The 15,978-nt window shown below is 44.8% G+C and overlaps 1 protein-coding gene across 3 annotated transcripts in view; it reads left to right on the top strand.

Moving 5' to 3' along the window:
- LOC122931280 (relaxin-3-like) overlaps positions 1–15,978 on the top strand; it is a 69,519-nt gene that overhangs the window by 35,712 nt on the left and 17,829 nt on the right. For 2 of the 3 annotated variants that reach the window (XR_006388229.1, XR_006388231.1), the window contains exon 2: positions 42–973. The exons of the other annotated variant lie outside the window; for it this stretch is intronic. The gene's annotated coding sequence lies outside the window, so the exon portion shown is untranslated. Of the gene's footprint in view, positions 1–41; positions 974–15,978 lie in introns of those variants that run through there. 3 annotated transcript variants of the gene reach the window in all.

Below are 15,978 nucleotides of genomic sequence, written 5' to 3'. Positions count from 1 at the left end.
CTATTTGCTTTTTCTAATTGTCTTCTTTTTGTTGTTTATAGGACAGCATGTGTTGGTTTGAATACCAGAAACAGTCACGCTGGGGTTTGAATGGAGGGACCATGCAGGCGATCCATGATTATAGTATATTGACTGTGTACTTTACTGTATGGCTGGGAAACCACATGAATAGGGACCGTGCTCTCGGACGCCGGTGTCTCTGACTCCGTACCTTCCTTGTCCCCCTTTTCTCATGGGGACTTGGACGATACAGACTCATGATATGGTGGTCTGTTTTTATAAAACAAATAGTGACATAATTTATTTTTGCTCTGAATATTAGGTTTATCCACGCCAACCCCTTGAATTGGGTGGGCTTCTGGGATCACACAAAGGTGACACCCTGATGCCCAGCCCTAATTGGTATTGGAGGTACTTTCAAGTAGCCACTTGGGGGTTCTCTATATACCCTTGGGATTTGGCATGGTTGCAGTAATGCTGGCAAATCTAAAGGGATCGCCATTGTGGTCTCACACTCCATGATGCCCCTCTGATAGATACCTAGACACAGAGACCGATGATTACTCGTGGGTCTTCTATGGTCTGGCCAGCGGTATGCTGCTTTATAAATGGAGCTTTGAGTTAGTAGTTTCACTTGACAATCATGTATTTGATCTAGTTTTCACTTGACAATCATGTATTTTTACCAACATTACTATTGTATTTTAAATGAGATGCACTTTATTATGAGGTCACCACGATTAATTATGTTAACACTATGATTGGACAGATGAATTATGCCTTTTAAAAGTATATTTGTGATCTATTCAGCACTTTATTACTTAATTATGGATGTTAATTGCTCACACTATTTATGTATAACACTGTGCACATGTATTCAGCTGGACAAAGGCTAGAGAGAGCTGAAACGTTGCTGCTAGATGGGTTAATAAACCATCCACTTTTTTCATCACTATTTTCTGGAGTGCTGCCTTTTTTTATATATATATATACAGTACAGACCAAAAGTTTGGACACACCTTCTCATTCAAAGATTTTTTTATATTTTCATGACTATGAAAATTGTAGATTCACACTGAAGGCATCAAAACTATGAATTAACATATGTGGAATTATATACATAACAAAAAAGTGTGAAACAACTGAAAATATGTAATATTCTAGGTTCTTCAAAGTAGCCACCTTTTGCTTTGATTACTGCTTTGCACACTCTTGGCATTCTCTTGATGAGCTTCAAGAGGTAGTCACCTGAAATGGTTTTCACTTCACAGGTGTGCCCTGTCAGGTTTAATAAGTGGGATTTCTTGCCTTATAAATGGGGTTGGGACCATCAGTTGCGTTGTGGAGAAGTCAGGTGGATACACAGCCGATAGTCCTACTGAATAGACTGTTAGAATTTGTATTATGGCAAGAAAAAAGCACCTAAGTAAAGAAAAACGAGTGGCCATCATTACTTTAAGAAATGAAGGTCAGTCAGTCCGAAAAATTGGGAAAACTTTGAAAGTGTCCCCAAGTGCAGTCACAAAAACCATCAAGCGCTACAAAGAAACTGGTTCACATGCGGACCGCCCCAGGAAAGGAAGACCAAGAGTCACCTCTGCTGCGGAGGATAAGTTCATCCGAGTTACCAGCCTCAGAAATCGCAGGTTGACAGCAGCTCAGATTAGAGACCAGGTCAATACCACACAGAGTTCTAGCAGCAGACACATCTCTAGAACAGCTGTTAAAAGGAGACTGTGTGAATCAGGCCTTCATGGTAGAATATCTGCTAGGAAACCACTGCTAAGGACAGGCAACAAGCAGAAGAGACTTGTTTGGGCTAAAGAACACAAGGAATGGACATTAGATCAGTGGAAATCTGTGCTTTGGTCTGATGAGTCCAAATTTGAGATCTTTGGTTCCAACCACCATGTCTTTGTGCGATGTAGAAAAGGTGAACGGATGGACTCTACATGCCTGGTTCCCATGTGAAGCATGGGGGCGGAGGTGTGATGGTGTGGCGGTGCTTTGCTGGTGACACTGTTGGGGATTTTTTCAAAATTGAAGGCATACTGAACCAGCATGGCTACCACAGCATCTTGCAGCGGCATGCTATTCCATCCGGTTTGCGTTTAGTTGGACCGTCATTTATTTTTTAACAGGACAATGACCCCAAACACACCTCCAGGCTGTGTAAGGGCTATTTGACCATGAAGGAGAGTGATGGGGTGCTGCGCCAGATGACCTGGCCTCCACAGTCACCGGACCTGAACCCAATCAAGATGGTTTGGGGTGAGCTGGACCGCAGAGTGAAGGAAAAAGGGCCAACAAGTGCTAAGCATCTCTGGGAACTCCTTCAAGACTGTTGGAAGACCATTTCAGGTGACTACCTCTTGAAGCTCATCAAGAGAATGCCAAGAGTGTGCAAACAGTAATCAAAGCAAAAGGTGGCTACTTTGAAGAACCTAGAATATGACATATTTTCAGTTGTTTCACACTTTTTTGTTATGTATATAATTCCACATGTGTTAATTCATAGTTTTGATGCCTTCAGTGTGAATCTACAATTTTCATAGTCATGAAAATAAAGAAAACTCTTTGAATGAGAAGGTGTGTCCAAACTTTTGGTCTGTGCTGTATATATATATATATATATATATATATAGATCCAGAAAAAGGACGGCACTCCGGTCTTGAAAAAGTAAAATTATTCTTTAATCAACCTTGCGGTACAACGTTTCGGCTCCAATACTGAGCCTTTCTCAAGCACAAATGCAAATCAGGTGTCTGCAGTTATATAGGTGAGTTAATTGAATTACAAGTCATGTGATCACTACACGTCCCACCCCAAGGGGCGTGTTCAAAACTAACCAATACATAAACATGGTTACATAAAATACATGTGCAAAAAATGAAGCAAATGTCAACAATTACATATATCTGATATTGATACAACGTAAGACATCAATCAAGTGCGTGCATCAGACATTTGCAAACTAATGGTGAAAAAAAGAGGAAGGAGGGCGGACCCATCGGCTGCACACTTGTAGAAGTGCATAGTCGGTGGATGCGCCCAAAGCGTGTAAAACATACTGAGGGAGGAGCTGAGAGACGAATCAAAAGGACACTTTTGAAAAAATTGAAAGCCACAGCTATGCGATCGCTGGATCCTATGCAGATTGAAAGCCGCAGCTGTGCGATCGCTGGGACCCGTGTATAACTCACTGTTGTATCGGCCTGACACCAGGAAGGGGACGGTATCTGTTGCCGGTCGCCATACGTCATCAAAGGCCGTCCTCCGCTACGTCACCACAGCGTCATTGCATCGGGCCTAGGTGCATCACGGCGCACGTCCCGTTCACGTCCCATCTCGGGACGCCATCTTGGAAACTGGAAAGATGCCCTTTACCCATATCTAGACACCCACATTGAGGTACATCAGGGTATAGCAGACCACAGCCCGGAGACCAGATTGTCCTCATGCCATACCTAGATTGGAGCCCACCATCACAACGAATAACGTTATGTATAGGGGGTTATCCATCACAGGTGTCCGGTCGCTTACATACCCAAGAGGGTTCTCCTCCGGTTTGTACCCAGGTGTTACAGGGAGCAAATCTAAACCAGATAGATGATGGAACAACTGTGACACCATGTCGGCCCAGCTGTAGTGCCCCTGGTGCGTGCCGGATCGAACAGTGAAAAATACCAATATAAAAACAAAACGAAAAAGAAAAAAAGCATAGCTGTCAGAGGTATCAACCTCCTGTATATGATAATGTGTCAACTTCATCCTCGAGCTCCACCCCTCCGCATGGTAAGTGCTGGTGATCTGTGAACAAAAAGAAGAAAAAAGAGGAAGAATCAAATTTACTGTTGATTCAACAGTTTTTAAATAAATACATATTCTGCGTGTACACAAACATACCTAGGCATAATCTACATGCCACAGAGGGCAAGTCACTCATCACAACACCTCTCCAAAGTTGAATTCTATGTTCAATCCATTGGGTTTAAGGCTGTTAAGCCTATGGATCCAGCAGAGTTCCCTATGTTTAAGTAGTTTAGACCTGTCGCCGCCACGTCTGGGCTGGGGTACATGGTCGATGATCCAAACCATCAGATCACACTCCCTGTGCCCAGCCTCAGAAAAATGTTTAGAAACCGGTAAATCGAGGCGTTTCTTCCGAATGCTCAGGCGGTGATTATTTAGGCGGGTCTTCAGGTCAGTTGTCGTCTCACCCACATAGAGTAATTTGCAGGGACATGAAAGCACGTAAATGACGTAGCTAGAATTGCACGTAAGATGGAACAGTATACCGTGAGATTCACCTGTGCGAGGATGTATGAATGTTCTCCCTTTGGGGATGTACCTACAATTAACGCACCCCAAGCAGGGGAAACATCCCAGACCCGGCTGCGTTAATGTTGTTTGTCTGCAGGACCCCTTGGGGCCAATGTCGGCCCTGACCAATTGGTCACGAAGATTTCTTGACCGGCGGTAGGAGAATAAAGGTGGGCATTGAAACTCTGGTATCCCCTTGAAACAAGAACCAAGGAGATCCTAGTGTTTCCTGACAACCCTGTTAATGGATGGGCTGAGTTCATTATACACCGACACGAACGGAATCCTGGCTGATCTTAGCACAGTTTTCCGCTGGGTCAGCAATGTATCCCTCTCCATACTGCGTGCCTTGGCCATGTGTTGATCTAACAGGCATTTAGGGTATCCCCTTTCACGGAATCTCATTGCCATGGACTCCAGGGTTATGTTAGACTTCTGTTCATCAGAGACGACCCGTTTTACCCTCAGGAACTGTGAGAAGGGAAGTGACTGCACCATTCTCCTGGGATGGGAGCTGTTGTAGCATAGGAAAGTATTGGTGTCCGTGGGTTTAGTGTATAGTTCTGTATGTAACGTTCCCTCCTTATACACAACCCTGGTGTCCAGGAACTGAATGTCCATTCTGGAATGTACGAGAGTGAATTGTAAATTGGAATCATAACCATTTAAAAAGGCTTGAAACGCAATCAATTCCGCCTCGCTCCCTGTCCATATGAGGAAGATGTCGTCGATATATCTCCACCACCTCAGCACATGGCTGAAGTGGTGGGACAGATAGACGACATCCTCCTCATAACTGCGCATAAATATATTTGCATAAGTGGGGGCCACGTGGGACCCCATGGCCACACCCCGCTGTTGCAAATAATAGACATCTTTGAAAAGAAAATAGTTGTGACGAAGAACAATATTGAGTAAATCAATAATAAACTCCAAAGCGTCCGTGGTATATGAGGACTGCATAAGAATTTTCCTGACTGCCTGGACACCACTCTCATGTGCAATGGACGTATAAAGTGATGTGACATCAAATGATGCCAACGTCAACGTTCTTGACAAAGTATTGCGGGAATTTTCTACCGGTGGGTCCTCTTACATACAGGACACATCGGATTTTCTTGTGAAATTACGTGATACAGATGTGTCACAGATTGAGTCATTGACGTTGGCATCATTTGATGTCACATCACTTTATACGTCCATTGCACATGAGAGTGGTGTCCAGGCAGTCAGGAAAATTCTTATGCAGTCCTCATATACCACGGACGCTTTGGAGTTTATTATTGATTTACTCAATATTGTTCTTCGTCACAACTATTTTCTTTTCAAAGATGTCTATTATTTGCAACAGCGGGGTGTGGCCATGGGGTCCCACGTGGCCCCCACTTATGCAAATATATTTATGCGCAGTTATGAGGAGGATGTCGTCTATCTGTCCCACCACTTCAGCCATGTGCTGAGGTGGTGGAGATATATCGAAGACATCTTCCTTATATGGACAGGGAGCGAGGCGGAATTGATTGCGTTTCAAGCCTTTTTAAATGGTTATGGTTCCAATTTACAATTCACTCTCGTACATTCCAGAATGGACATTCAGTTCCTGGACACCAGGGTTGTGTATAAGGAGGGAACGTTACATACAGAACTATACACTAAACCCACGGACACCAATACTTTCCTATGCTACAACAGCTCCCATCCCAGGAGAATGGTGCAGTCACTTCCCTTCTCACAGTTCCTGAGGGTAAAACGGGTCGTCTCTGATGAACAGAAGTCTAACATAACCCTGGAGTCCATGGCAATGAGATTCCGTGAAAGGGGATACCCTAAACGCCTGTTAGATCAACACATGGCCAAGGCACGCAGTATGGAGAGGGATACATTGCTGACCCAGCGGAAAACTGTGCTAAGATCAGCCAGGATTCCGTTCGTGTCGGTGTATAATGAACTCAGCCCATCCATTAACAGGGTTGTCAGGAAACACTGGGATCTCCTTGGTTCTTGTTTCAAGGGGATACCAGAGTTTCAATGCCCACCTTTATTCTCCTACCGCCGGTCAAGAAATCTTCGTGACCAATTGGTCAGGGCCGACATTGGCCCCAAGGGGTCCTGCAGACAAACAACATTAACGCAGCCGGGCCTGGGATGTTTCCCCTGCTTGGGGTGCGTTAATTGTAGGTACATCCGCAAAGGGAGAACATTCATACATCCTCGCACAGGTGAATCTCACGGTATACTGTTCCATCTTACGTGCAATTCTAGCTACGTCATTTACGTGCTTTCATGTCCCTGCAAATTACTCTATGTGGGTGAGACGACAACTGACCTGAAGACCCACCTAAATAATCACCGCCTGAGCATTCGGAAGAAACGCCTCGATTTACCGGTTTCTAAACATTTTTCTGAGGCTGGGCACAGGGAGTGTGATCTGATGGTTTGGATCATCGACCATGTACCCCAGCCCAGACGTGGCGGCGACAGGTCTAAACTACTCAAACATAGGGAACTCTGCTGGATCCATAGGCTTAACAGCCTTAAACCCAATGGATTGAACATAGAATTCAACTTTGGAGAGGTGTTGTGATGAGTGACTTGCCCTCTGTGGCATGTAGATTATGCCTAGGTATGTTTGTGTACACGCAGAATATGTATTTATTTAAAAACTGTTGAATCAACAGTAAATTTGATTCTTCCTCTTTTTTCTTCTTTTTGTTCACAGATCACCAGCACTTACCATGCGGAGGGGTGGAGCTCGAGGATGAAGTTGACACATTATCATATACAGGAGGTTGATATCTCTGACAGCTATGCTTTTTTTATTTTTCGTTTTGTTTTTATATTGGTATTTTTCACTGTTCGATCCGGCACGCACCAGGGGCACTACAGCTGGGCCGACATGGTGTCACGGTTGTTCCATCATCTATCTGGTTTAGATTTGCTCCCTGTAACACCTGGGTACAAACCGGAGGAGAACCCTCTTGGGTATGTAAGCGACCGGACACCTGTGATGGATAACCCCCTATACATAACGTTATTCGTTGTGATGGTGGGCTCCAATCTAGGTATGGCATGAGGACAATCTGGTCTCCGGGCTGTGGTCTGCTATACCCTGATGTACCTCAATGTGGGTGTCTAGATATGGGTAAAGGGCATCTTTCCAGTTTCCAAGATGGCGTCCCGAGATGGGACGTGAACGGGACGTGCGCCGTGATGCACCTAGGCCCGATGCAATGACGCTGTGGTGACGTAGCGGAGGACGGCCTTTGATGACGTATGGCGACCGGCAACAGATACCGTCCCCTTCCTGGTGTCAGGCCGATACAACAGTGAGTTATACACGGGTCCCAGCGATCGCACAGCTGCGGCTTTCAATCTGCATAGGATCCAGCGATCGCATAGCTGTGGCTTTCAATTTTTTCAAAAGTGTCCTTTTGATTCGTCTCTCAGCTCCTCCCTCAGTATGTTTTACACGCTTTGGGCGCATCCACCGACTATGCACTTGTACAAGTGTGCAGCCGATGGGTCCGCCCTCCTTCCTCTTTTTTTCACCATTAGTTTGCAAATGTCTGATGCACGCACTTGATTGATGTCTTACGTTGTATCAATATCAGATATATGTAATTGTTGACATTTGCTTCATTTTTTGCACATGTATTTTATGTAACCATGTTTATGTATTGGTTAGTTTTGAACACGCCCCTTGGGGTGGGACGTGTAGTGATCACATGACTTGTAATTCAATTAACTCACCTATATAACTGCAGACACCTGATTTGCATTTGTGCTTGAGAAAGGCTCAGTATTGGAGCCGAAACGTTGTACCGCAAGGTTGATTAAAGAATAATTTTACTTTTTCAAGACCGGAGTGCCGTCCTTTTTCTGGATCCATTGATTGGGGTAAGAGGTCGATTCCCCTGGAACGTGCACCCATTTTTTCTATTTGTAGTCAGTGCTGCCATTTTTCGTATTTATATATATATATATATATATATAGATATATATACACAAAAAATAAAGACCTTAAAGTCCAGTTCACATAGACCTTGGTGGTGCAGGATCCAGTCGAAGTAGGTCTCCTTCAAACAAACAATTAAAAACAGGAGGGATCTTGAATTCTATGTTCCCAGAAGAGATTAAAAGGACATTTGAAGACTACCGAGAGACAAAAGTGGAGATTAGTGATTATCTGTTGCACATTTGAATGAACATCAACTTCATTTCTGACTTCTCACCTGCTTTGCTCTGAATCATATTGGGCAGTATAGATCCCTCTTGATTTATTTATTTGGTTGTCTATATACCTTTTTGACCTGGGGCTCGGTCTCCATTTTTTCTCCTAAGCAATACCACCTGACAATAAAGTTTGAGCAAAGGTTTTCCTTTTTTTATTTTAAGTTTACTGTTGATTCTGTGAGATTACTGATTGCTGCCATCTGCTGGGGGCCATTGGATATGGTGGTGCATAGTGGTGACCACATATGCCAAGCACTTTTCTCTGGATGATGCGATCACCTTAAATAGAGATGAGCAAAGTTTTGAAAATTCAATTTGGCAGCTTCACCAAACTTTGTCAAGAAATTCAGTTCGTAACAAACTACTTTGTCATGAATCGATTTTCATTGTATGGAGCGGACATAATGATGCGAAAAGGCGATCGTGCCACCGCTCCATCATTTAACCCCTCAGATGCCGTGTTTAATGCTGTTCGCGGCATCTGAGACTCACATTTAGATGCTCATGGGGTTAATTCTGGGTTTTAAATAAAAAAAATTATACTCACCTCATCCACTTGATCTGTGATTGTCACCACGCATGGCCAGTGTGATTATTTGGTGATGTTGTGACATAATCTCGCGCAGCCAGTGTGATTGCATGGTGACGTCTTCACCCTTGCTGCAGATGTTTGGGCGGGTTTTCTTCAATTAAGACAGGAGCGGTTGGCCTCTTTGCGATCAAATGGATGAGGTGATTGTAATTTTTTTATTTAAATGGATTAGTTACCACAAAGCTTGAAGAAATTCAGATTCGTGACGAATCTAATTTTTCCTAAACTTTGAAGCCAATTCCACTTCGGATGCTTCAATCCACTCAACACTACTTATAGGGTATACCCTCCCAGGCACATGACCAACAATATTAGCCAGCCAAACACTGCTTCTGTGGTCGTCATGGAAAGATTTGTAGCTAAGACCTCTGTAAAACCAACACGTACATCAGAGTATTTCTACCATACCATCTGGTGACACCACCAAAATGTCTAAGTCTGCTGATAAAAAGAAAAAACATGCCCTTAAAGCTCCTTAAGGCACTTCCCAACCAGTTTCAGAACCATCCTTTTCCATGGACCTCCTGCCAGAAGACGACATTACCCACCCAAACCTATCACCTAGCTATGCGCCTCCTTTGTTACCAGGAAAAGGATTCTAATTGCACCGCTAATGTGGCACAGAAGGTGTTTCATGTTCTGCTACCACTCTTTGATAATTGTAGTGTCCCACTAGGTAGGGGTGGGCACTACACAAGGGTCAATTGGTGTGCGCGTTACTCCTACTCACAAGGGACAGAAATGTTATATTTAATCGTGCATTTAATGTATTTTCTAATGTGTTTTTATATGCAATGTTCCCCTGTATGATGCAATAGCAGGCCTAGTTGGGTGTAGTTAGACATCCCAGACACTAGTGGGAGATAGGGAGCCCCTAGTATAAATGTCCAGGCCCAGACAGGGAGTGGTTAGGTCATAGTCAGGAGTCTGTGGAGACAGAAGTGAGAAGGCACCAGCCCAGGATATGCTGAGGGCCTCCTCCTGACATGCAGCTGGACAGTCCTGGTTTCTAGCTGCACCAAGGGGCTAGATGAAGTACAGCCTGCTTGGAGACCGAGTTCATTCCAGGGGACTAGAGGAGTTACCTCGTCAGCCTGAAGCTCCTGAGGCTAAGCTTAGCTCAGTTGAGATACCCCAGTAGCAGGACAGAACCTCCTGGGAGAAACCCACAGTCCTGCACCATTCCAGTCAGGATATTACAAGCAAAGATAAGTAACACTGATGGGCAGATGCCTTAGAAAAGCAAAGCAAGGATTTAGTATGAGAGGAGGATATATATATTACCAAGGATTTAAGCCACCATTTAGGCATCCGGGCCTTGGGATAGAAAGCCAGACAGGAGTTCTAGAAAGAACAGTGTACGCTATTTCTGAGGAAAGGTACAACCTGATTCTGAGTGCATTGTGGATTTACCCTCTGAGTATCTTGCATAACCAATACCTGCCATCTTGTGGAATAAGCCTGCTTGTGAAGCTTGTGATCTAAAGGACTGTATTACCATCTGTATGTACAAAGTTGGACTGTTAAGTAAAGCAACGTTTGGTTCACTATTGTCACGGACGGTGTACAGGAAACAAGGCAAAGCAACATGTATAAACGACTCGCTGGATCCAAAAACTAAGGAACCAAGGGAGACCCCTGCAGAAGACCTGGCACTTTCCCTGGCTGCTCAGCCTATGCAAAGATCCGAATGGTAGAGGTTTGCATATCCACGAACCTTGACTATAAAGCCCTGAGCACCCTACAATAGTGAGGGGACACGACCACCGGCTCCCTACACAAGATACGGAGGGAGTCAGGGTCACCTGGGATCCAGCAAACAGAAAATAACAGATAAAGATACAACACTTAGCTTTGAAGCAAACAGGAGGACAGAGTCAGCGTGCACACACACACACTCCAGGAAGTAGTGTAAGCCGCCCAGAAAAGCCTTCTGGGGAAGAATTTAAAGAGAAGCAATTAGTCCAACACATGACAGCTGAGAGAGGCTGACGAGAGGAGGAGCTGAATACCACAACACAGAAACTCAAGGAGGAGGTTCTGAAAGGCCTCTGTCAGAGCTTCTCAGCTGTCTGGTTGTGACAGTACCCCTCCCTCTACGAGTGGACTCCGGACACTCAGAACCCACCTTCTCAGGATGGGATCTATGGAAAGCCCTGATGAGACGAGAGGCCTTTATGTCCGTCACTGGGACCCACATCCTCTCCTCAGGACCATACCCCTCCCACTGAACAAGGTACTGAAGAGAACCGCGGACAAGACGAGAATCCACAATCCTAGAGACCTGAAATTCAAGATTCCCATCAACCATAATCGGAGGAGGAGGCAAAGGCGAGGGTAGAATAGGTTGAACATAAGGTTTCAATAATGACTTATGAAAAACATTATGGATCTTCCAAGTCTGAGGAAGATCAAGACGGTATGCAACAGGATTGATGACAGACAGGATTTTGTAAGGCCCAATAAACCTAGGACCCAACTTCCAGGAGGGAACCTTCAATTTGATATTCTTGGTAGACAACCACACCAGATCACCAACATTCAGGTCCGGACCAAGCACACGTCTCTTATCAGCCACACGCTTATATCTCTCACTCATGCTCTTTAGATTATCTTGAATCTTTTGCCAAATAGATGACAAAGACGAGGAGAATCTGTCCTCATCAGGTAAACCAGAAGACCCCTCTCCCGAGAAAGTCCCAAACTGTGGATGAAACCCATATGCACCAAAAAATGGTGACTTATCAGAGGACTCCTGACGACGGTTATTTAAAGCAAACTCAGCAAGGGACAAAAAAGAACACCAATCCTCTTGATTCTCCGCCACAAAACAACGCAGATATGTCTCCAGATTCTGATTGACGCGCTCTGTCTGGCCATTCGACTGCGGGTGGAAAGCAGAAGAGAATGACAACCGAACCCCCAAGCGAGAACAGAAAGCCTTCCAGAATCTGGAAACAAACTGCGTGCCCCTATCAGAGATATGTCTGAAGGAATACCGTGCAATTTGACAATGTGATCAACAAATGCCTGCGCCAGCGTCTTAGCATTGGGCAAACCAGGAAAAGGGATGAAATGCACCATTTTGCTAAAACGGTCCACCACCACCAGAATCACAGTCTTCCCCGAGGAACGAGGCAGGTCCGTTATGAAGTCCATGGACAGATGTGTCCAAGGACGGGAAGGAATGGGTAAGGGAAGGAGAGGACCTGATGGCCGTGAATGAGGGACTTTGGCACGAGCGCAAGTCTCGCAGGCTGCCACAAAACCCTCAACCGACTTACGAAGCGCAGGCCACCAGAATCTCCGAGCGATGAGATCCAGTGTGGCTCTTACCCCCGGGTGCCCAGCAAGGACCGTATCGTGGTGTTCTTTAAAAATCTTGTGTCTTAAAGCGAGAGGCACAAACAACCTCCCAGGAGGACAAAGATCAGGAGCCTCTGACTGGGCTGCCTGCACCTCTGCCTCCAATTCAGGAAAAAGAGCAGAGACCACCACACCTTCAGCCAAAATGGGACCCGGGTCTTCAAAATTCCCGCCTCCCGGAAAACAACGTGACAGGGCATCTGCCTTCACATTCTTAACTCCAGGGCGGAACGTGACAACAAAATTAAACCTAGAAAAGAACAAAGACCATCTGGCCTGTCTCGGGTTCAGACGCTTGGCTGACTCCAAGTAGGCCAGATTTTTATGGTCAGTAAATACGGTAATAGGGTGTCTGGCTCCCTCTAGCCAATGGCGCCATTCCTCAAAAGCCAACTTGATGGCCAACAATTCCCTATCTCCCACATCGTAATTTCTTTCTGCGGAGGAGAGTTTTCTTGAGAAAAAGGCACACGGTCGCCATTTGGCAGGAGAGGAACCCTGAGACAAGACCGCCCCCACACCCACCTCAGAAGCATCAACCTCAACTATGAAAGGTAAAGAAACATCAGGTTGCACCAAGATGGGAGCGGAAGCAAAACTCTCCTTGATATCAGAAAAAGCCTTACGCGCCTCTACTGACCAAGAAGAAAAATCTACCCCCTTTCTGGTCATATCAGTGAGTGGTTTAACAATAGAAGAATAATTCAAAATGAACTTCCTGTAATAATTGGCAAAGCCCAAAAAACGCATCAGTGCCTTTTGATTCTCAAGAAGCTCCCACTCAAGCACAGCGCGGACCTTCTCGGGGTCCATGCGAAAACCAGAAGCGGAGAGAAGAAACCCCAGAAATTGAATTTCTGGAACCGCAAACACACATTTTTCCAGTTTCGCATATAATTTATTCTCCCGCAGGATGAGCAAGACCTGACGTAAATGTTCCTTATGAGTTTTGAAATCGGGAGAAAAAATCAAAATGTCATCCAAATACACCAATACAAATTTTCCCATCAAATGATAAAAAATGCTGTTCACGAAATGCTGAAAAACGGCTGGGGCATTCATCAAACCAAAAGGCATAACCAAATTTTCAAAATGGCCCTCAGGGGTATTGAAGGCTGTCTTCCATTCGTCCCCTTCTCTGACCCTGACCAGGTTGTATGCCCCTCTTAAATCTAATTTGGAAAAGACTTTAGCCCCAACAACCTGGTTAAATAGGTCCGGGATCAGAGGAAGCGGATAAGGGTCACGAATTGTGATATTGTTCAGCTCCCTGAAATCCAGACAAGGTCTTAAAGAACCATCTTTTTTCTTAACAAAGAAAAAACCAGCGGCAACAGGTGACTTCGAGGGTCGTATGTGTCCTTTTCTCAGACTCTCAGAGATATAAGCACGCATAGCGATCCTCTCAGGTTGGGAAAGATTGTATAAACGAGATTTAGACTGCTTGGCGTCTGGGATGAGATTAATAGGGCAATCGTACTCCCTGTGCGGGGGCAAATCCTGAACTCCACTCTCAGAGAAGACATCCGAAAATTCAGAGAGAAAAGATGGTACAGTCTTAGTAGCAACCTCAGAAACAGATGTCATGAGGCAATTCTCTCTGCAAAAGTCACTCCAACCATTTATTTGCCTCGCTTGCCAATCAATGGTGGGGTTATGCTTAGTGAGCCTGGGCAGCCCCAACACCAGAGGGGTGGGTAAACCGCTAAGGACGAAACATGACACATCCTCAACATGAGCATCACTCACAATTAAACGGATATTGTGAACTATGCCCTTTAATGATTTTTGAGAAAGTGGAGCGGAATCGATAGCAAAAACAGGGATATCCTTTCCCAAAGTGCGCACCTGGAAACCATGAGTTATCGCAAATTGATTATCAATGAGATTAACCGCTGCTCCACTATCCACAAAAATCTCACAAAAAATGTTCTTGCTCTCTAGCGCCACCCTAGCCGGCAGGACAAAACGGGAACTACAAGCAAATGGAAAACCTTCAATTTCCACCTCAACCCTGCCAATAGTAACAGACGGAACATTTTTAAAAGATTTTTTCCTGTTTGTTTCTTTATTACTCCCAGAAAACTGCCTGAGTCTCCTAGAGGGACAAATATTTGCCAAATGATTTATACCTCCACAACAAAAACAAACCCTCCCATGCGAGCTGAATCTTCTATTGTCAGAAGCAATCAACCCCAGCTGCATGGGCTCCTGCTCAGAAGGGGCTGACGGCGACTGAGACCCCTGCGCACAGAGCGGGACCGCTGCACTGTCCTGGGACTGCGTATGACAGGAAGGAGACATCTCTCCTCTCTCTAAGACGCCTGTCAATACGAACGGCCTGAGACATAGCAGAGTCCAAAGAAATAGGCCTCTCATGAAAGGCAAATGCATCTTTCAATCCCTCTGAAAGACCATGGCAAAATTGACTTCGGAGCGCAGCATCATTCCAACCAGTATCAACTGCCCATCTCCGAAATTCTGAGCAGTATATTTCTGCGGATTGTTTACCCTGGCATAATAGACGTAGTTTAGACTCAGCCAGAGCAATACGATCCGGATCATCATATATCTGACCCAGGGCTAAAAAGAATTCATCCACTGAACGGAGAGGCCGTGCCCCCTCCGGCAGCGAAAAGGCCCAGGACTGAGCGTTACCTCTGAGCAGCGATATAATGATCCCCACCCTCCGTTCCTCATCACCAGAGGAGTGGGGAAGAAGGCGAAAATGGAGTTTGCAAGCCTCTCTAAAACGCACAAAATTCTCACTACCCCCGGAGAACGTATCCGGGCAGGGCCGTTTGAAGGAATTTGGGGGCCCCAAGCAAAATAGACATGGAGGCCCCCCCCCCTCCTCCACACCTTACGCACGCAAAGCCTACAGGAACCACAGTATAGCCATACAGTTTAAGTTCACCCACACTTTATACAGGGAGTGCAGAATTATTAGGCAAGTTGTATTTTTGAGGATTAATTTTATTATTGAACAACAACCATGTTCTCAATGAACCCAAAAAACTCATTAATATCAAAGCTGAATATTTTTGGAAGTAGTTTTTAGTTTGTTTTTAGTTTTAGCTATTTTAGGGGGATATATGTGTGCAGGTGACTATTACTGTGCATAATTATTAGGCAACTTAACAAAAAACAAATATATACCCATTTCAATTATTTATTTTTACCAGTGAAACCAATATAACATCTCAACATTCACAAATATACATTTCTGACATTCAAAAACAAAACCAAAACAAATCAGTGACCAATATAGCCACCTTTCTTTGCAAGGACACTCAAAAGCCTGCCATCCATGGATTCTGTCAGTGTTTTGATCTGTTCACCATCAACATTGCGTGCAGCAGCAACCACAGCCTCCCAGACACTGTTCAGAGAGGTGTACTGTTTTCCCTCCTTGTAAATCTCACATTTGATGATGGACCACAGGTTCTCAATGGGGTTCAGA

This window comes from Bufo gargarizans, chromosome 1 (assembly GCF_014858855.1).
Source record: "Bufo gargarizans isolate SCDJY-AF-19 chromosome 1, ASM1485885v1, whole genome shotgun sequence".
Taxonomy (NCBI): Eukaryota; Metazoa; Chordata; class Amphibia; order Anura; family Bufonidae; genus Bufo; species Bufo gargarizans.
The sequence above is the reverse complement of the archived record's forward strand: the minus strand, read 5'-3'. Positions and strand labels throughout refer to the sequence as shown.